The sequence below is a fragment of the Cervus elaphus genome, chromosome 22 (assembly GCF_910594005.1).
Source record: "Cervus elaphus chromosome 22, mCerEla1.1, whole genome shotgun sequence".
Lineage (NCBI taxonomy): Eukaryota > Metazoa > Chordata > Mammalia > Artiodactyla > Cervidae > Cervus > Cervus elaphus.
In genome coordinates this window covers 59,894,075-59,915,566 of record NC_057836.1, presented here as the reverse complement: position 1 = coordinate 59,915,566, position 21,492 = coordinate 59,894,075, and the positions used below count along the sequence as shown (strand labels likewise).

Genomic DNA, 21,492 nt, shown 5'->3' with positions numbered 1-21,492 from the left:
AATACCAGGCCATCTTACCTGTCTCCTGAGAAACCTGTATGCGAGTCAAGAAACAACAGTTAGAACCCTATGTGGAACAACTGATTGGTTCAAGATCAAGAAAGGAGTAGGACAGGGCTGTCCGCTCTCACTCTGTTTGTTTAACCTATATGCTGGGCACATCATGAGAAATGCTGGGCTGGATGAGTTATAAGCCCAAATCAAAATAAGCAGGAGAAATATCAACAATCTCAGATATGCAGATGATACCACTGTAGTGGCAGAAAGTGAAGAGGAACTGAAGAGACTCTTGATGAGGGTGAAGGAGGAGACTGCAAGAGCTGGCTTAAGGCTAAATATTTTAAAAACTAAGATCATGGCATTTGGCCCTATTACTGCATCACAAATGTAAGGGGAAAAGGTGGAAGTAGTGACAGACCTACTCTTCTTGGGCTCAACAATCACTGAGAACGGTGACTGCAGCCTTGAAACCAGAGGACAATTGCTTCTTGGCAGGATAAACGATGGCAAACGTAGACAGTGTTTTGAAAAGCAGAGACATTACTCTGCTGACAAAGGTCCGTTTATTCAAGGCTATGGTCTTCCCACTGGTCATGTATGGTTGCAAGAGCTGGATTGTAAAGATGGCAGAATGCCAAAGAATTGATGCCTTTGAACTGTGGTATTGGAGAAGACTCCTGAAAGTCCCTTGGACAGCAAGGAGATGAAACCTGTCAATCCTAAGGGAGATTAACCCTGAATATTCACTGAAAGGACTGATGCTGAAGCTGAAGCTCCAATATTTTGGTCATCTGATGTGCACAGATGACTCATTTGAAAAATTTCTGGTGCTCATAAAGATCAGGGGCAGAAGGAGAAGAGGGCAACAGAGGATAAGATGGCTGGACTGAATCACAGATGCAATGAACATGAACTTGGGCAAACTCCGGGAGATGGTGAGGGACAGGGAGGCCTGGCATGCTGAAATCTATAGGGTCACAAAGAGTCAGACACGAGTGGGTGACTGAACAATAACTTTTAATAAACCACTAAAAAGAAACAAGAAACTAAGTGACTGTGTTTGATATTTTTGAATATGTTTTGAAAACTAAGGGATATAATGACTTTGGGTGGTTGTTCCTAAAGTCACTAATAATAAATAATAATAAATAAAGTAGTGAAGGAAAGGATGAGTTAGGGGATTCAAATTCCCAGCTCAGGTACTGCATGTATAACCTAAGAGGTTTCATTTTTCTCTGAAGGAGATCCTCATCTCCTATAGCTTCAGAGCTGAAATTGCTGAAGGTTAACTGCAGAATCTGATCCAGCAAAAGTTGCCTATCTACCCCTAGTGGCAGTGGCATCTCCAGCCGCAGAGGTAGTGGCCTCTCTACTCACTTTCATCTGAGGTCATAAAATAAGTCTCAGCAAATTTAATAAATTGACATCACATAAAGTATCTTCTCTGACTATAGTGAGATGAAGCTAGATATCAATAACAAAAGGAAAATGAAGAATTTACAAATATGTGAATATTTTAAACAACACAAAATAGACAATCAATAAATCACAGAAGAAATCACAAAGGAAACTAGGAAATACTTAGAGATGAATGTAAACCAAAACATAACTTTCAAAACTGGCCAAAGAGGCAAGAAAGGCAGTGCTTAAAGGAAATTTAGGTATGTAAATATCCATCATTAAAGAAGAAAGATCTGATCAGGAGCCTAACCTTAACAAAATGAGGAAATAGACAAAGGAAACACTAAACCTAAAGCATGGAGAAGTAAGATAATATAGAAGTATAAGAAAATAATAAAGTTATAACAGAGAGAAATGAAAAAGAGAATAAAGTGTAGAGAAATTAGTTTATTCAATCTGTGCTTGCGTCCAAGTGGAGTGGAAAATGAAATAAACAAGCAATTACAAAAACTTACAAGAGGCAGTTAAAAGACTGTATGGCAAGTTAGCACAAGGAGATACCACAAAGTTCTGCAATCATTGGAATCAGTAAGCCACCATTGATTTTTTAGTGTTTTCCTTTCTAAGTCTAGAATTTATAAGTTGTGATTGGGGAAAAAATAACCTTGAAAAGAATGTATATATTTCTTCAAGCAATTTTTAGTTCATTCCAATTTGACGTAAAACTTAAGAGTGTCACCTAAGTTATGAGACCTTCCTAGAAAAATCCCACTCATGTGCTCTGTCTACATTTTGTCTGCAGAAAAAATTTAGTCAAAGAACAAATTGAATCAGAGCAGGGAATAAATGCAGAATGAAAGAAAAACAGTCAGCAAGATGAAATCATGATACTTTACCCATTAAACAAAGTCAAGGACCTTTAGTTCTTGAAGGGCTATAGATAATAGTCTTGAACCATGTGCTTTGACCTGTTGTTCAGGTACTGAAACCCCCACCATGTGGAAGAATTTAACTGTGTGCTGCTCACAAGCCCATTGGCCTCACACAACTCCTTAGAACCAGAAGGTTGACAATGCTAACTTGTTGGCCCTTTAATGGACCGGAACCTGGTGGTTCCGAGATTAAGAGAGAGAAAGAGGCTGATATCCCTTGGTTTACGCGGAAAGCCAATAGAGTCCTGTTCTTGGGGCTTGCGCTACTGCACGTAGGCACCGGGCACCCTCTCGAGTGGGTGAAGGCACAGTGCGCCTTCTCGAGAGAGTCTTAGAAGCCCAGGCAAGAAAGTGAGCTCAGCGGGCCTCCGTGCTCCAAGGAATTAGCCAGGAATGGAGAGAGAGACAGAGAGACAGAGAAGAAAGAAAGAAAGAAAGAAAGAAGGAAGGAAGGAAGGAAGGAAGGAAGAAAGAAAGAAAGACACGGGGACCAAAGCTCTGATGGAGCAAAGGTGTTTTAATCAACATGGCGTGGGCATATATACTGTCTTACAAGGTGGTTATTCTCAGCAAAGACAAAGATTAAAATTCCAGACTTACAAAACATAAGATGATCCCTATCAAAGAGAGAGAGTTGCAAACAATCACCTTTTACCATTTGGCTCATAAAAAGGAAGAGGGTACTTATCACTATAATGAGAAATGCCTGGATTCCTCAGCCCTGGGAAAGGTATGCCTCTCCTCTTAATTCCTGAATATTCAGGAATCAATAAGGGCCAGAGGGTTCATGACAGATCCAAAACAGCACACAGGAAGCCTCTTGTTAAATGCTTCCTGACACTAACTCCCCATTACCTCGCCACCATCCAATCAGAAGAAAGTCCACAAGCTGATCATTTCTTGCTCTTTGAACCTTTACTGTAAAACTCCTTACTACCCTTTTCTGGTGGGGCACACACTTTTGAGAACAGTAATCCCCTTTACCTGAAAAAGCAATGAGCAATTTCTTTCTACTTCATCCAAAACTCTGTCTCTAAATTTTTTTTAAAGCCATCTTTGCACTATTTTTTTAATTTATTTTTTATTAAAGGATAATTGTTTTACAGAATTTTGTTGTTTCTGTCAAACCTCAATGTGAGTCAGCCAAAGGTATACATATATCCCCTCCCTCCAGTGTACAGAGGATAAGTTTTGGTGTTAAGAAAGTGGTGATTTAAAAAGAAAGAAAGAAAGAAAGTGGTGATATACGACTGTTTTCACTCTCTCCTCTCTCAGTTTGTATTGCTTTATTTCTATTATGAAGCATTCTTTTGTGTTTTAAAATTTCATAGCTTCAAAAGTGTGAAGTGTATATGTTCACACTGTAATCACATTGCTAAATAATACATTTGTGTGTGAGTGTGTGCTTGGGTGTGTTTGCGTGTGTGTGCACTCAGTCATGTCCAGTTCTTTGTGACCCCATGGACTGTAGCCTGCCAGGATCCTCTGTCCACGGAATTTTTCAGGCAAGAATATTGGAGCACGCTGCCATTTTCTACTCTAGGGGATCTACCAGATCCAGGGATTGAACATGCATTTCTTGTGTCTCCTGCATTTGCAGGCAGATTCTTTACCACTGTGCTACCTGGGAAGCCCAAATAATGCATTTTACATTTTTCAATTAAAACACCCTACTATATTTTTGTAGTTATGTTGTCATTGTTAGAAAATGATTTATCACTATTGCTGAAGACTATTTTATGCATTAGTGTCTTAACTGATGTTTTTAAAAAGTTATACATGTATACTATGTAAAGAGTTTCCTTGAAGTTACACTTCTATTATGCTGGAGAGGCTGTGCCATATAGTGGAATAGACATATACATTGGAGGTGAATGCTACTGGGTGCAAATAATATTCTCCAGCAATTACTAGCAATGCATAGCTTTGCTAGATCTATTCAAACATATTTTGTAGAAAAAACACATGTAAATAAAAATTAAGCTTTAAAAATAATAAAGATGGTTCCCAGTGGAGGAAAGGGAATGAGAAATGGACATACAAGAGAAAAATTTAAAAAAAAAAATAAGGGAATGGGAACACCTAAAGATAATTATTATACAAGGACCAAAAGAAATGACTTTGAATTGTCTACACAGAAGAAAGAAATGGGAGTCATTAAACTTCAATCTTGCCATTTCTCAAAAATTTACCTGGGAGTCATGGCTTGAGAATTAGCAAGCACATCTTATGTGAAAAAGTTTATTACTCTCATTGTATGATTAGCATTGCTTTCAGTGAAAAATGTGAAAAGATTTTAAAATTAAAAGATATATGGAACACTGTATTATGAATATTTTTTTATTTCACAAAATTACACTCATCTTATTCTCTCTATATGATTCTTATTCAAAGTTAGAATTTTTATAGATGTTCTTTCTCTGAAAGTTTAGTCCTTCATGTTTTATACAGGATTTATTCAACTAATATTTCTTTAAAAACAATACTGATCCTACTTGTCTTCACAGGGATTTGTATGCACACTAAACACATAACAGCAATACTTGAGACAAAATAGATGGGAAATTCATGACTTTTAGGGGAAGCATAGTGTCTGTGGAAATTAGATAGCAAAGATGGCTTGCTCTCTCTGTATCTGCACATTTGCAATGTGTGTCCCGGCTGCTTCCATGCACAAGTGATTCTGCCTTTCTGCCTTGAATGCTGGTTGGTCCTGTGACTTGCTTGACTAATAGAATGTGTGATGTAGAAGGGATATGTGCCTAGGACTCCAGAGGCCTTGCCTGCTTCTACTCTCTCCCTCAAGATCTTGCCATGTGAACAATTGTCAGCTGGAAGATAAAACATCATCTGGAAGAGGGTTCATTTATCTTAGTAAGGAGTTATCCAGCTTCTAAAGTTGTGAGTGAGGCCCTACCTGACAACAAGACCTAGTCATCCTTAGTGACATTCATATAAAGAAACCCAGTCAAGATCAGCTAATATCTGCTCAAACAGACAGAAACATCCCACTGACTCAGAAGCTCAGGCTTTAAACCACTGATTTGGGGTGATTAGTCATTGCATAATAACTAACTGCAGCACGGGACAGGTGCCCCATGAGGGGCTCCACACAGAAAACTAGGGAGGGACACAGGGAAGGAAATCTTTGTGAGAGGCGATGCCTTGAGCATACATCTAAAAATGAAAGTCACAAACATTCCATTTTGGACCACTGAAGTTTATGGTGAGAAATGCAAAAGATAGTAAGGTATAAAATAAACAATTGTAGAACATCTTTCTTTGAGAAATATTAGTGAAGTTTACACCTTATGTTTTTTCTGTGTTAAGATAATCTTTGCCTTTATATTGAATTCTTTGTCTATAAAACAAGGTTTCCTTGTACTTACTGATTTAATTTTTTTAATGTCTAAGGACTTTAATTTGCTGAGATTCGCTGGCTCCTGTTGGCTTAATTATCTATATTTAGAACTTATATTGTGTTATGTATTTCAGCACTAGTCTTGCTTTATCATCAAATGGATGGTTTTATGACTTTAATTTCTCAGTATATTTTAATAAAATCACTGAAACCCACTGATGAGTTAATGAGGAGGCTTCTTCACTTGAGAGAGAATCCAGTGAATCTAAACTCTAAATCTTTGGACTTTAAACTTTCTTTTATAAGGTAGATGTGGATCTCATATTTTCCTCTCTAGCAATAAAATCTTTTCCTTTTGCTCAAACTAAACCATCTTCAGCTGTTAATTCCTGCTTGAGAAGAGTAAATCTAATCATACGTGTGTGTGTGTGTGTGTGTGTGTGTGTGTGTGTGTGTATGTTCTTTTTGGGTGTTTACCTTAAAGTAAGACAATGGATACTATGACTCCATTAATATTCCCATCAGTTCAAGAATTCAATTTTTTTTCCACACAAGATTTAATACTTATTTTATTGATCGTAGCCAGATTAGAGTTTAGGTAAGTCCCTTCTCCTAGAAGTCTAAGTTCATATTCTTTTGATATAAGATGTCATCTTGCAGAAAGTTTATTTTCAACAGGAGTTGAAATGGTGCAACTTGTTTATTTCAACCGGCATTGAAAAGATGGTTTGGGATCTGAGATTAAATAATAACAGTGATATAAGAAAGTTAATATAAACAGGCAATAGACCAGGGTACATTAATTAAGTAATGAAGATATGACATTAAGGACAAATGCTCTTTTTAAATTCATACTTTATGCTTAATTTCAACATTCTTTTACTTCCTTGAAATCAATGAAATTCTTTTGATTAAGTCAGTAAAAGCTTCTTTCACTTGCTTGTTCCTCAGGCTATATATAAATGGGTTTAACATGGGGGCAACTGAAGTAGTAAGCACTAACCCACCCTTATTAATTGCCACTTCATCTTTTGCTGGAGTTTTGACATAGATAAAGATACAACTGCCATAGGTGATGGAAACCACAACCATGTGAGAAGAACAGGTAGAAAAGGCCTTCATCTTTTGCTGGGCAGAAGGGAACTTTATGATGGTCTTGATGACATATATATATGACAGAACTACACATAGAAATGTCCCAATATCAGTCAGCACAGCAAGGGCAACAACCATCTGTTCTATGAACCATGTGTCTGAACAAGAGATTTTTAGCACAGGAGAAGCATCACAGATAAAATGATCAATGACATTATAGTCACAGAATTCCAGATTTAAGCCCAGGCAGAGTGGTGGAAATATGACCAGCCAACCTGCTATCCAACAGCAAATAACAAGTCTTCCACAGACTCTGCTGCTCATGATGGTTGCACAATGTAAAGGTTTGCAGATGGCCACATAGCGGTCATAGGACATGATGGCCAGGAGAAAAAAATCTGTTGCTGCAAAAAGGAAGATAAAAAATAGTTGACTGACACAGACATTATAGGAAATAGCTTTGTCCCCAGTTGATAAGCTGTATAAGAATCTGGGAATGCACACAATGGTGAATAAGGTTTCTAAAAAGGAGAAGTGTTTGAGGAAAAAGTACATGGCAGTTTTAAGGCAAGAGTCTACTAAAGTGAGTATAATGATGGTCAGTTCCCAGTTACACTCAATAAGTAGGAGACAAGCAGAAATATAAAAATCAGAACCTGCATTGGAGAGTCATCTGTCAGTCCCAGGAGTATGAATGTAGGTAATGATGTATGGTTTCTCATTGCTGACTTGTACTTCTTCTCAAGCTCCTCACACAGTCAAGTGACATTGGACTGAGAAAACTTGCATGAAATTAAGAGGCCATGGACATTGGGTAAAAAAGAAAATCCAATCAATGCAATGAACATTCATTTTATTCTTTGACTTGACAATGACTGATCATAACTCTGGGATTCTCAGGTCTTTCAACGTGTGTTATGTTTATAAGTATCTTCAATATCATGGTTTCCTGAAATAAGTTTGTTCTACTATTCATATTTTTAGATCTCCTTGCAGGCTCTCAAATCTCTATTTCTCAATTCCCTTAAACTCTGTCTTCTACTGTCTGAAATATACTTAGCTACAGAAATAGAAAGGATCATCTATGTGACATGATTTTTTGTTTATTATAATATTATTTTTTCTCCTATTAATTCTTTACTACTCCCAAGTTTGAATGAACTCACAAGCTGCTTAAAATTTTGGCTCCTGTTAAATGCAAATAAATGGCTGAGTTTGACATTTTATACAAAGTCTATATGCCACATGTGTAGTATGAATGTTTGCTGTTACTGCAATGAACAAAGAAGTTATTTCATTTTATATATTTTACTTTTGGTATCAGAATTGTCATCCAAACAACACTGATACTTTTCCATTTTGCTATTTATCTTGAAGGTTCTATATCAATATCCAATTTTCCCTCCATTTTAACTCTGATAGAAGCAGTGTTTATTGAGTACTACATAAACAAGTAGTCATATATGTATACAGTCAAAAAAAAAAAAAAAATCGGGAGCTGATTGTGACTCGGATCATGAACTCCTTATTGCCAAATTCGGACTTAAATTGAAGAAAGTGGGGAAAACCACTAGACCATTCAGGTATGACCTAAGTCAAATCCCTTATGACTATACAGTGGAAGTGAGAAATTTAAGGGACTAGATCTGATAGACAGAGTGCCTGATGAACTATGGACAGAGTCTCATGACATTGTAACAGGAGACAGAAATCAAGACCACCCACAAGAAAGAAAGGCAAAAAAGCAAAATGGCTGTCTGAGGAGGCCTTACAAATAGCTGTGATAAGAAGAGAAGCAAAAGCAAAGGAGAAAAGGAAAGATATGGCCATTTGAATGCAGAGTTCCAAAGAATAGCCAGGAGGGATAAGAAAGCCTTCCTCAGCGATCAGTGCAAAGAAATAGAGGAAACCAACCGAATGGGGAAAACTAGAGATCTCTTCAAGAAAATTAGAGATACCAAGGGAACATTTCATGCAAAGATGGGCACAATAAATGACAGAAATGGTATGGACCTAACAGGAGCAGAAGATATTAAGAAGAGGTAGCAAGAATACTCAGAAGAACTGTACAAAAAAGATCTTCACAACTCAGATCATCACAATGGTGAAATCACTCACACTCACCTAGAGCCAGACATCCTGGAATGTGAAGTCAAGTGGGCCATAGGAAGCATCACTACAAACAAAGTTAGTGGAGGTGATGGAATTCGAGTCGAGCTATTTCAATCCTAAAAGATGATGCTGTTAAATTGCTGCACTCAATATGCCAGCAAATTTGGAAAACCAAGCAGTGGCCACAGGACTGGAAAAGGTCAGTTTTCATTCCAATCTCTAAGAAAGGCAATCCCAAAGAATGCTCAAACTACCGCACAATTGCATTCATCTCACAAACTAGTAAAGTAATGCTCACAATTCTCCAAGCCAGGCTTCAGCAATATGTGAACCAAGAACTTCCAGATATTCAAGCTGGTTTTAGAAAAGGCAGAGGAACCAGAGATCATACTGCCAACATCTGCTGGATCATCGAAAAAGCAAGAGAGTTCCAGAAAAACATCTATTTCTGCCCGATTGACTATGCCAAAGCCTTTGACTGTGTGGATCACAATAAACTGGAAAATTCTGAAGGAGATGGGAATACCAGAGCATCTGACCTGCCTCTTGAGAAACCTGTACGCAGGTCAGGAAGCAACAGTTATAACTGGACATGGAACAACAGACTGTTTCCAAGTAGGAAAAGGAGTATGTCAAGGCTGTATATTGTCACCCTGCTTACTTAACTTCTATGCAGAGTACATCATGAGAAATGCTGGAGGAAGCACAAGGTGCAATCAAGATTGCCGGGAGAAATATCAGTAACCTCATATATGCAGATGACACCACCCTTATGGCAGAAAACGAAGAACTAAAGAGCCTCTTGATGAAAGTGAAGGAGGAGAGTGATAACGTTGGCTTAAAGCTCAGCATTCAGAAAACTAAGATCATGGCATCCGGTCCCTTCACTTCATGGCAAATAGGTGGGGAAATAGTGGAAACAGGGAGAGACTTTATTTTTTTGGGCTCCAAAATCACTGCAGATGTGATTGCAGCCATGAAATTAAAAAATGCTTGCTCCTTGGAAGGAAAGTTATGACCAACCTAGACAGCATATTAAAAAATCAGAGGCATTACTTTGCCAACAAAGGTCCATCTAGTCAAGGCTATGGTTTTTCCAGTAGTCGTGTATGGATGTGAGAGTTGGACTATAAAGAAAGTTGAGCACAGAAGAATTGATGCTTTTGAACTGTGGTGTTGGAGAAGACTCTTGAGAGTCCTTTGGACTGCAAGGAGATCCAACCAATCCACCTTAAAGGAGATCAGGCCTGGGTGTTCTTTGAAAGGACTGTTGTTGAAGCTGAAACTCCAATAGTTTGGCCACCTGATGTGAAAAGCTGACTCATTGGAAAAGACCCTGATGCTGGGAAAGATTGAAGGCAAGAGGAGGAGGGGATGACAGAGGATGAGATGGTTAGATGGTATCACCAACCCAATGGACATGAGTTTGAGTGAACTCCAGGAGTTGGTGATGGACAGGAAGGCCTGGCACGCTGTGGTTCATGGAGTCGCAGAGTCAGACACGACTGAGCGACTGAACTGAACTGAAATGAACTGAACATAAACAAGTTACCTGCTACTGTATGGGGTAAAGAAATTATTATAAGCAACTAAAGAAATCAATCCTGAGGAATTTAACCTCTATTGTTTGTACATTCATGGTCACGAAGGACAAGGGGAGACAGGATGAGACACGAGTTGGAAACCAGGGACATGTGACAATTCCTTTTCAATTATTTAACTTGAATTGGATCCTGCAACTGAGAAATGACGTTAGAGGAAAAACTGGGATTATCCGATAAAGTCTGTATTTAATTTAATCAATTTATTTTAATTTTACTTAATTATCTTTTTCAATGATTCTTTATCTCTTCTGAAACCCTCTCCTCTCTGTGCCTTTGTGGACTTGCCTGCCACAGCGAGTCACCTGATGCTCCATGCAGGCTGAGTCCATGGGCACTGGGAACTCTTGGCAGGAGACAGGATGCTGCTCTGCTGCTGACTTGCAGGCACGGGATGCACAGAGAGAGCAGGGGGACTCAAGACAGCGATGGAGGAGGCACCCTTGCTGCCTGCCTGGCCTGGTCATGACTGAGACCCACCAAAGAAGGACATTTGCTTTCCACAAACCAAAATGACATCTCTCTACAAGTTTGAGTGGAGTCTGTTTCCTGATACAGCTCTGTTCATTACCAGCTTCCCACCCCTGCTTTTCCTTTCGCTAAACTGATACTGATACCTGCAAGTTTAGCAAGTTTTGGCTTAGTGTACTTCCTACAAAAACATTTCTTGAAACTTCATTGTGTAAGTTCTCTGCTTCTCTTTTTCCCCTGTAGCCCACTATGCTTCTCTGCTACAACTAAATATGTGAATGTAATTTTATTGAGACTGGGCTATATATTTTTCATTGAGATCTCACAGCAGAAAGCCCCATTCAACATTTATCAACAGCTGAATAAATACATTATTGTAAAATTCATAAATTTTTATGTACTCTTCTGACTCAGACCAAGGAATCTGTTTTTTCATATAGTGAAATTTCCATTCTCTTTTATGATACATTCTTTAAGTATGTAATTCCACTTGAGGTTCCCCAGTTTTTTCTAACAAAGGGTCGATTAGATTCTTTTGTATTTTTGCTTGAGTTATAAATGACCTAAAAATGTATATACTTAATACATACCATATACAATCTCAGTTGTCCATTCTCTTTCATTTTAAAAATGAGGTCGTTAAAATATAAAAATCATTCTTTGCTACTTGTCAGCATAATAAAAGTCTTTCTGTCATATTTAGTCCTGGACTAAAATAAAAAGTTATTTAGAAATTTTTGCTTTGACCAGAAAGTACTATATATTTGGCCTTCTCTCTGATAACTTACATAGCGGCTAAGTCAAATATTTCCTATCCTTCAGTCATTGTCTGGATACCTTATCACCTTCCTATGTTGCTGAATCAAAAGACATTTGCCTTAGAGGCTTCAATTAAATGGCTACTTGGAGTTTCACCTGGTTGTTTTAGAAAGTTCTTTTCTAGTCACTAAGAAAGTTGCGTATAAGCTCCCACTTGGTGCCTAGGCCCACAGTTCAGCCTAAACTAGGCTTCCATTACAAGGACGTACTGGGCATGTTTTGCCTAAAAGTTAACCTCCTCATTTCAACACCAGGTTAAAGGTCATAAAGGGGCCACCAGAGCATTTCTGATGGTGGGACAGGAATGAACTGTCTCTGCAGCCCAGATACCTCCCCTCAGTCCTGTCAGCACAACTTGACTCCCTACCAACTACCACACTCAGCCTGTGTGTGCTGAGGACAGAGACTAATCTTTTCTTCCAAAAATGCCACTATTTTCTTCTGCTACTCATAGTCAGCCTTTTTAACAACACTCTCATGAAATTAAATGACACTGATATTGATATAGATATTAAAAACCTGGGTTTTCATTAATATGTCTAAGACTATTAGAGAATTTGGCCACCAACTGATGAAACACAAGCAAATAAATCACTCAATGGGGATACAGTTCACATAATTTATACACAGTTTTTGTTTAAAATGAGAGTGAGTGTCCTTCTAAAATTCCCCTGCATTTAGATGAAATTCATCATATTGATACTTGAAAACAGCTAATCAATGACTCTTCTATAATTACTACTCATGTTGAGAAGCCACACTTCATAAAGGGTGGTCGAAACCTTTCACAAAATATTAAAATGACAAATCATATCAGTTATTTTTGTAGAAATACTTCCTCAGAGGAAACTATTGTTCAAGTGTTCAGAAAAGGGAAAGAAAATGATTTAAAAAGTACTTCTCTGATAGTCGTAACCTCAGATGTTCACTGAATCCGAAAGTTGCAAATGGTGAAAAAAGTCATCCAGGAAGATTTTATGGTAGAGAGAGAGGTGGGTAGAGATGTGGGTGGTCTCTGATCATTCTTAGGAGCACAGACTCCTACTCACAGAGGGCTCTGAAGTTGGAGAATTTTCACTAAGTCATCCTCCATCCACACAAGATGATTTTCTCAATAGAAAACCTACCTCCCAGTGAACCCTGGAAGTCTAGTATGGAACTGCAAAGCTAACAGTAGTTTAACTGGCTAGGTAGGGATCTCCCTCTGTTGTTGGGAAAGTTGATATTCTGTTATTTCTGGCAGAGGACATATTTCTAAACTGACAGAATTTACCTTTTAAAAAAATTGACCTAATCTTTAATTAAGTGAAACAAAGAAACATATCCTTGGTGGTCCTGTCTTAAACATTACTAATGAATTTCTTGTGTAATAGATTTTGGGGACTGAGCAGGGAGCACAGACCTGGGGAAAATGTCCTCAGAGAGGTACCTGTAAATAATGTTAGCATTGAAAGGGTCCAGGTATACAATGATTAGTATCAGATTACAAGACAAAAGTCAGCCTCTGTTATTTTATTTCCATATTATGCTAGGAATTTATAAGATGATAAAGACTTTTTTTTTCAATTTGTTAATCCTGTAAAAATGTGATTGGTGGTTAGCATCAGTATAAGTAGAGAACAGCAGCCCATTTCACTTTCTTACCTGCAAAATTCTATGGACAGAGGAGCCTGGTGGGTTACAGTCCATGGGGTCACTGAGAGTCGGACATGACTAAGTGACTAACACTTTCACTTTCAAGTATTCAGATAATAATAGAGAAAAAATCTTTTATCAAAAGAAAAGGAAATGTGGTAACTTATTGTTGATAGTTTTAAAGTTACTTCCCAGATCTTTATAATTCTTTTGTTTTTACATTTCATGGGACTGTATGCGAGACAGCAAAAGAGACACAGATGTATAGAACAGTCTTTTGGACTCTGTGGGAGAGGGCGAGGGTGGGATGATTTGGGAGAATGGCATTGAAACATGTATATTATCATATGTGAAATGAATTGCCAGTCCAGGTTGGATGCATGAGACAGAGTGCTCGGGGCTGGTGTGCTGGGATGACCCTGAGGGATGGGATGGGGAGGGAGGTGGGAGGGGGGGTCAGGATGGGGGACACATGTACACCCGAGGTGGATTCATGTCAATGTATGGCAAAACCAATACAATATTGTAAAGTAAATGTACATATATATATATATATATATATATATATATATATATATATATAAACAGATTGAAAAAAATAATAAATTGAAGTAGAGTTGATTTACAATATTGTGTTAATTTCTGCCTTACAGCAATTCAGTTTTACATACACATACATTCTTTTTATATTTTCTATTACAGTTTATCACAGGAGATTCAATATATTTCCTGCACTATACTGTATGACCTTGTTGTTTATCCATTGTACACATACTAGTTTCCATCTGCAAACCTCAGATTCCCACTCCATCTGTCCCCCACTGTACCTTCTTTTGGCAGCCACTAGTCTGTTCCCCATCCCTGTGAGTCTGTTTCTGTTTTTGTAGATAAGTTCATTTGTGACATAGTTTAGGTTCTACATATAAGTAATGGCAAATAGTACTTGTCTTTTTCTGAGTTACTTCCCTTAGTATATTAACTTCTAGTTGCATCCATGTTACTGAAAATGACATTATGTTATTCTTTTTATGGCTGAGTAATATTTCATTGTATATATGTACCACATCTTCTTTATCCATTCATTTTTGATGGACATTTATGTTGTTGATCATGGTCCATTGTATTTCTTTACTTATTTATGGTATTATTCTATTTCATTAAAATTTTAAATATATATTTTTGCATATGTTTACATATATTTTATATGTATTCATGTTCATATATCTTACATTTAGTTTGCTTTATAAGCACATTTAATAATTCTTTCTCTATGATTTGATTCTAATATATCTATGTGTTATTTTCTTCAAATATCACTTTTATGAGTTCATTGAACTTCTTAATATATAAATTTACTTTGTTGCAATATTTGGAACTACCCACTCCAGTATTCTGGCCTAGATAATTCCATGGGTCCATCTTTAATTATCAGCATACAGAGATTTCTAATATTTTTAATGACTAAATTTATATAACTTTAATCTCTCTTTAATAATTAGTTTCTGCTGCTAAGTCACTTCAGTCGTGTCCAACTCTGTGCGACCCCATAGACGGCAGCCCACCAGGCTCCCCGGTCCCTGGGATTCTCCAGGCAAGAACACTGGAGTAGGTTGCCAACGCATGAAAGTGAAAAGGGAAAGTGAAGTCGCTCAGTCGTGTCTGACTCTTAGCCACCCCATGGACTGCAGTTTACCAGGCTCCTCTGTCCATGGGATTTTCAAGGCAAGAGTACTGGAGTTGGGTGCCAGTGCCTACTCTGTACCACTTAATAATTAGTAAGTTTAGAAACTTATTTATATTTCTTCTATTTATGATAAAGATGATTGCTCTCAAGTTTCTATTTAAATATTTTTGCCCATATAACTGCTTATATACATGACATTCTTAGTTTTAGGTAGAAACATTTTTACAATAGCATGGCTTTGATATATATTTTTTACCAGATATATTAAAAATATTTGTAGTCTCTATGTGGGAAAATAAATCATTAGAATGAATGTGATTTGGTGGATAACCTTCATAGATTACTTTAGAAAAAACTCAGCATTTTTCTTTGTACCAGAAAGAGATCTTTCAACTACAGAAAAATAGATGATCAGTAGACAGTTCAGTTCACAATTTTGTTTTCCTAAGTCTAAGGGGACATCTGTAGAGGGTCCTGGGAAGAATTTCCTCCAATAACAATTACAGGAATCAGAAAATGACAAATGAAAAACCAACTCCACTGCAGCAATGACAACCCTCTCTGCTACTGAGAGGGTGAGAGAGACCTTAAGAAAAAGCTAGGGTGTGCACTTAGACACTTAGACACAATTCCAAATAAACTGGCCCAAACCTCATGGAATTCTCTTTCTTCGTTTGTACACTACAACACTATCACTTTTTATTTATTTATTTATTTATTTATTTATTTTACAATTTCTAAAATACAGTTGTTAATGTATTCTGTCAACATTTATTGAAAACTTATTCTATATTCTGTACCCTGTGTCTCTTCAGGTAATGGTGGCTTTGTCCAAAAATGAAAGGGTACTTTTATGTGAATGCAGGGCAGAGTGCAACTTGTGATGACTCAGCCAAATGGCACTTGAGAGACACTATCAAACTTCAGGGACAATGTCTTATATTTATGGCACATGAAAGAATTTAGCCAAATTATGGGCATTTCATACAGGTGGCCTTACCTGGAATACAGTAGCCATAGGGAGGAAATTTCTGTGGCTTGAATATGAATTACACATATACACATTTGGGAGTTGCAAATAAGTCTATTTTTTTTTTTCCCCAGGAAGATTGGGATGAGATTCAAGATTTATAGGAATTTTTGTGCTGAACAAAAGTTTCTATTAAGTGGCAAAGAAATTGAGTTTCCCATTGGTTACAAAACACTGAAGTGGTTCTAACTTTAGTTGTTAGTGTGAGCTCTGGGCTTCCCTGGTAAAGAATCCACTTGTAATGCAGGAGATCTGAGTTCAGTCTCGAGATCCTGTGGAGACGGGAATGGCTGCCCATTCCAGTATTCTCGCCTGGAGAATCCCATGGACAGAGGAGCCTGGCAGGGTCACCTGAAAGGCAGACATGACTGAGCAACTAAGCACATACACTTCGGAGCTCCAGGTAGACAAAATAACAGACTTTCCCAAATTCTCGTCTTTTCAAAGTCTATTTTGAAGTGAATTCACTGGCCAAAGGGAAGATATAGGGGGATGGACTAATTGGATTCTTTTAGCTGGTCAAGTTTAAGAGTTACTCCTGGAAGACATCTGGGAAGATGAAGAGAGTAACAGCTGCTGAGAAAACCACCTCTCATTATTTCTTCCCAAATAATAAAAAACAGCAAAGTGAATTCTACACCAGACGTGGACAAACATTTTCCGCAAAAGGCCGGATAGTAAACATTTTCACCTTCCTGGGCCCTGAAAGTGTCTGTTAAATACTCAACTCTGACATTAAAAGTAGCCACAGATATTATGCAAATACTGAGAATACACGATCTTTTTTTATAAAAACCAGTGTGGATAGATTCTACTCTCAGGACTTAAGTTTCTACTCTTGCTCCAGAATGTGGAACTTACTTCTAAGTAGCTTTCCCAGTGTTCAGCTAGAATCCTGTCATCGAGGATACATTTATTCACAAGAGCTGTTTACTTTGGCTAGGCCAAAACTCCAAGCCTGATGACTGCTTGGCCTCTACTATCTCTGTCGAATGCTCAGCGTTATCACTGGTGAACATGGACTACACTTTCCCTACATGCAATTTAGTCAGTTGCTCAGCCAAGGACACAAGGGGAACTCATGTCCAGATTCCAGTTCAATGAAGCCCTGACTGGAGGACACTAACCACGTCAACTGACCTGATCTGTGACAACTAAACTCAGAGAGACAGTCATGTTGAGCTTAGTCTCCATCTCACAGTGTGGACTGAACTAGTGCTAATGGTGGACTCCATTTACATAATCTCCCTTTTCTAGAGGGAAATTTGAGCTGCTTGTCAAACATTTTCTCATATACTTTATTCAGTTTCATGATTATTTAAGAAAGAAAATACGGTTTCAAACTGCTTTTCTGATAGAGATGGAAGCAAAAGTACTAATTTTTTTTTATTCTTTTTGTTTTTATGTGTGCATGTGTGTATGAGTGCTAACATGCTATTGTTATATAGATGTGGTCTAAAATTTTCACTTATTTCTTGAAGTAAACTCTCTTGTATCATTTGTGGATCATTTTTGTTTTCAGATGCTTGATATTTATTTTCATGTTTGGCTTACAATATGATTTAGTTAACAAGCCTATTTTGAGTTTTTTTATTTTAATGTTTGTCTTGTTAATACTTTAATCAAAAATAAAATATTTCTTCCTATATGTCACATGTTTCTTTCAGTATATTTCTTGAGTGTGAGTGTGAAAATTGCTCAGTTGTGTCTGACTCTTTGTGATCCTATGGACTGTAGCCCATCAGGCCTCTGTTCATGGAATGTTCCAGGTAAGAATACTGGGGTGAGTTGCCATTTCTTTCTCCAGAGTATATTTATTATACATATGCAAATTAAAGGAGTCCAGCAAAAATAATTGTTCTGAAATTTTCCAAGGAATCATAGATACTATATTTAACATGGTATACAATTCTTTTTTGAATAATATTAGAAAAACTTAGTGAGAGATGAAGGAAGATTTTGTTTCTGAGAAATAAATTCTCATGTTCTTTTAATGACTTAAACCTTTTGGTTGAGATTAAAAAAAGGAATAAATGATTTGCTCTAAGTAGTTTTACAATTAGGATTTCCAGAGAAAAGTGTTTAAGTAAACAATACGTTATTTTTATCTGATGGTTTAAATCCAGTATGCTCTTAACCATATAAGAAAAATGCAATTTTTTTTTGATAATGTCATTGACAGCTTGTTTCACCTGCTTGTTCCTCAAGGTATAAATAAAAGGGTTCAACAGTGGGGCAACAGATGTAGTGAGCACAAATACCCCTTTGTTAATGTCCACTTCTTCTTTGGCTGAAGGCTTGATGTAGATAAAAATACAGCTGCCATAGGTAATGGAAACAACAATCATGTGAGAAGAACAAGTGGAAAAGGCTTTTCTTCCCTGATGCAGAGGGAAATCTTAGAACTGGCCTGATGATATACATGTAAGAAAGAACAGCCCCTACCAATGTAATGATGAATGTCACCACTGCACAGATTATAACCATCTGTTCAATGAACCATGTATCTGAGCATGAGAACCTCAAAAGATGAGCTGCATCACAGCCAAAATGATCAATGGCATTGGAGTCACAGAATTCTAGCTGGAGGCCCATAGTGAGTGGTATGATGATTATCATCAACCCAGATTTCCAGCAGCAGAACACAAGGATGGTGCAGACTCTACCATTCATGATGGTCATGTAATGAAGGGGTTTACAGATGGCCACGTACCAGTCATAGGACATGGCTGCCAGTAGAAAAAACTCTGTGGCTCAAAAAAATCCAATGAGAAATGTTTGACCAGCACAGGCGTTACAAGTAATGGTATTGTCCCCACTTGATATGCTATACAGGAATCTGGGAATACAAGCCATTGTGAATGAGATTTCTAAGAAGGAGAAGTTTTTAAGAAAAAAATACATAGGTGTTTTAAGATGAGAATCCAGGAATGTTAGAATGATAATAGTAAGTAAGAAACAAGAAGACAAAAATCAGAACTTGCAGCTGTGGGTCCTCTGTAAGTCCCAACAAGATGAATGTTGTTAGGACTGTGTGATTTTTCATTACCACCTTTGATGTTTTAGGTAATCTACATGTAAAAAGTCAAACAGAGGGTATGCAAATAGAAAAAAGAAAATAATTTTAAAAAATCAATGTAATGGAAAACAGAAACAAGAGACAAGATGAATATAATCAAAAGCTGATTCTTGGAGAGGATTAATAACACTGATAAAACTGTCATTGAGACTGATCTTGAAAGAAAAAAAAAGATGGAATTTATCAGAAATGTGAGGTATGGCATCATTATGAATTATACAGCTATTGAAAAGATAAAAATGTGCTAAAAGAAAAAATCTGCTAAATGGATTCAGCAACTTGAACGAATGAGTGAATTCTATGAAAAATACAATCTACTAAAGTTAGTGCAAGATTAAATACCCAACCTATATAGTTCTATTTTTAACATTAAAGTAAACAAGTGAAAAGTGAAAGTGTTAGTCACTCAGTCCTGTCAACTCTTTGCAATCCCATGGACTGTAGCCCACCAGCCTTCTCTGTTCATGAAAGTCTCCAGGTAAGAATACTGGAGTGAGTAGCCATTCCCTTCTCCAGGGGATATTCCCAACCCAAGGATTGATCCCATATCTCCTGCTTTGCAGGCAGAGTCTTTAACACCTGAGTTACCAGGGAAGCCCAAAGTAACCAAATACATATTTAAATTATTCTACAAAGAGAACTACAGCCTCAGATGGCTTAATTGTAGATTCCTACCAAACAATTAAAAACAAACAGGAAAACACCATACTATACAAATCCTTTGAAATATTTGTTGAAAGCAAAATTCATAACATAATCTGATGGAATTAACACTGTATATAGACAAGTTAGGACAACCATAATGAAAAGGAGAAGGGTAAAGGGTAACAATTTTTTCTGTTACATTCTACCCTCAGTGGTAAAATATATCAAAGTGGTTTGTGAAATGTTCAATGTGTAGATTATAATTTACAGACCACACACAAACTTTTAAGAAATGATATGGTAAAAAACATTCTATAAATTAAAATGGAACACTAAAACTGTTCACTTGAAGGCAGGAAAGTAGAAACAAAAGAATGAACAGCAATGGGAACAAAGAACAGTCAACTAACAAAATGATAGAAGTCCAAACATAAATGATGATACACTGCCTATAAGTGATCAAAGCATATCATGGTAATCAAAAGAGATTATAAGAACAATTAAAAAAATTACTTCTCTGGAAGCTATATACAAGCACTCCACTTCAAATATAATAACCTTATCTATGTTATTATTTTAAATATCTATTAAATAATACCAATTATTTAATGAATAATAATTAATTTAATTAAAATAAGAAATTAATAATATCTATTAAAAACTATCGATTAAAAATAAAAAATAGAAAAATTTTATCATATAAAACACAATCAAAAGAATGCTGGAGTGCATATTGCTACCAAAGAAAATTAACAAGCAAACAAAAGAAAATTACATACTGATAATTGAGTCAAATAACCAAGAACATAGATTCTAATTATTTATGTATCTAGTGATGCAATCAAAATATATGAAGGATAAACTGGCATAAGGGCTTATAAAGTGGCACCAGAGGTAAAGAGCCTGCCTGACAATGCAGGAGACTTTAGAGATGCAGGTTTGATCCCTGGGTCAGGAGGATCCCCTGGAGGAGCGCACGGCAACCCAGCCCAGTATTCTTGCCTGGAGAATCCCCACGGACACAGGAGCCTGACGGTCTATAGTCCATAGGGTCACAAAGAGTCAGACACTACTGAAGGGACAGTGAGTTCTCATATCTGCTTCTAACAGCGCGCGTGCTCAGGCCCTCAGTCGTGCCCTACTCTTTGCAGCCCCATGGCCTGCCAGGGTCCTCTGTCCATGGGATTTCCCAGGCAAGCATACTGGAATGCTTGCGTTAAGGCAAACATTGAGATTTGCAAAAGTGGAAAACTGTGCCACTCCTCACCTTTTTCTTTTGGAATAAAGAAGTCACACTAAAAAAGAAGTCAGGACAGTAACTCTATTCAGGTAGCAGCATGAAGGTCTAGGTACGTCTACAGCTTATAAGTTACTCTTAATGCTCTATTTCTATCCACAGCAGTGTGCCCATGACATTTGTCAACTTTTCTGTGATGTTAAACTATGGCAAACCTTTATAATTTTTAGAAAATCAAGGTGAACTCTGATATTTGGCCATATCACCTGACACTGTAGTATTCTATAACAGTGCTTTATTTCTACACTTTTCCCCAAAGTTTAACTCAGAAAACCTTTTAAAAAATACATCTGGACTATTGTAGTATGATTTGGCACAGGTTATATTCAC

General features: G+C 37.2%; 2 pseudogenes; both read right to left on the bottom strand.

Annotated features, from left to right (window-relative positions):
* Positions 1 to 6,573: 6,573 nt before the first annotated feature.
* Positions 6,574 to 7,511, bottom strand: LOC122680418 (annotated as a pseudogene).
* Positions 7,512 to 13,142: 5,631 nt separating this feature from the next.
* On the bottom strand, positions 13,143 to 19,187 carry LOC122680019 (annotated as a pseudogene).
* Between the last annotated feature and the right edge of the window lie 2,305 nt (positions 19,188 to 21,492).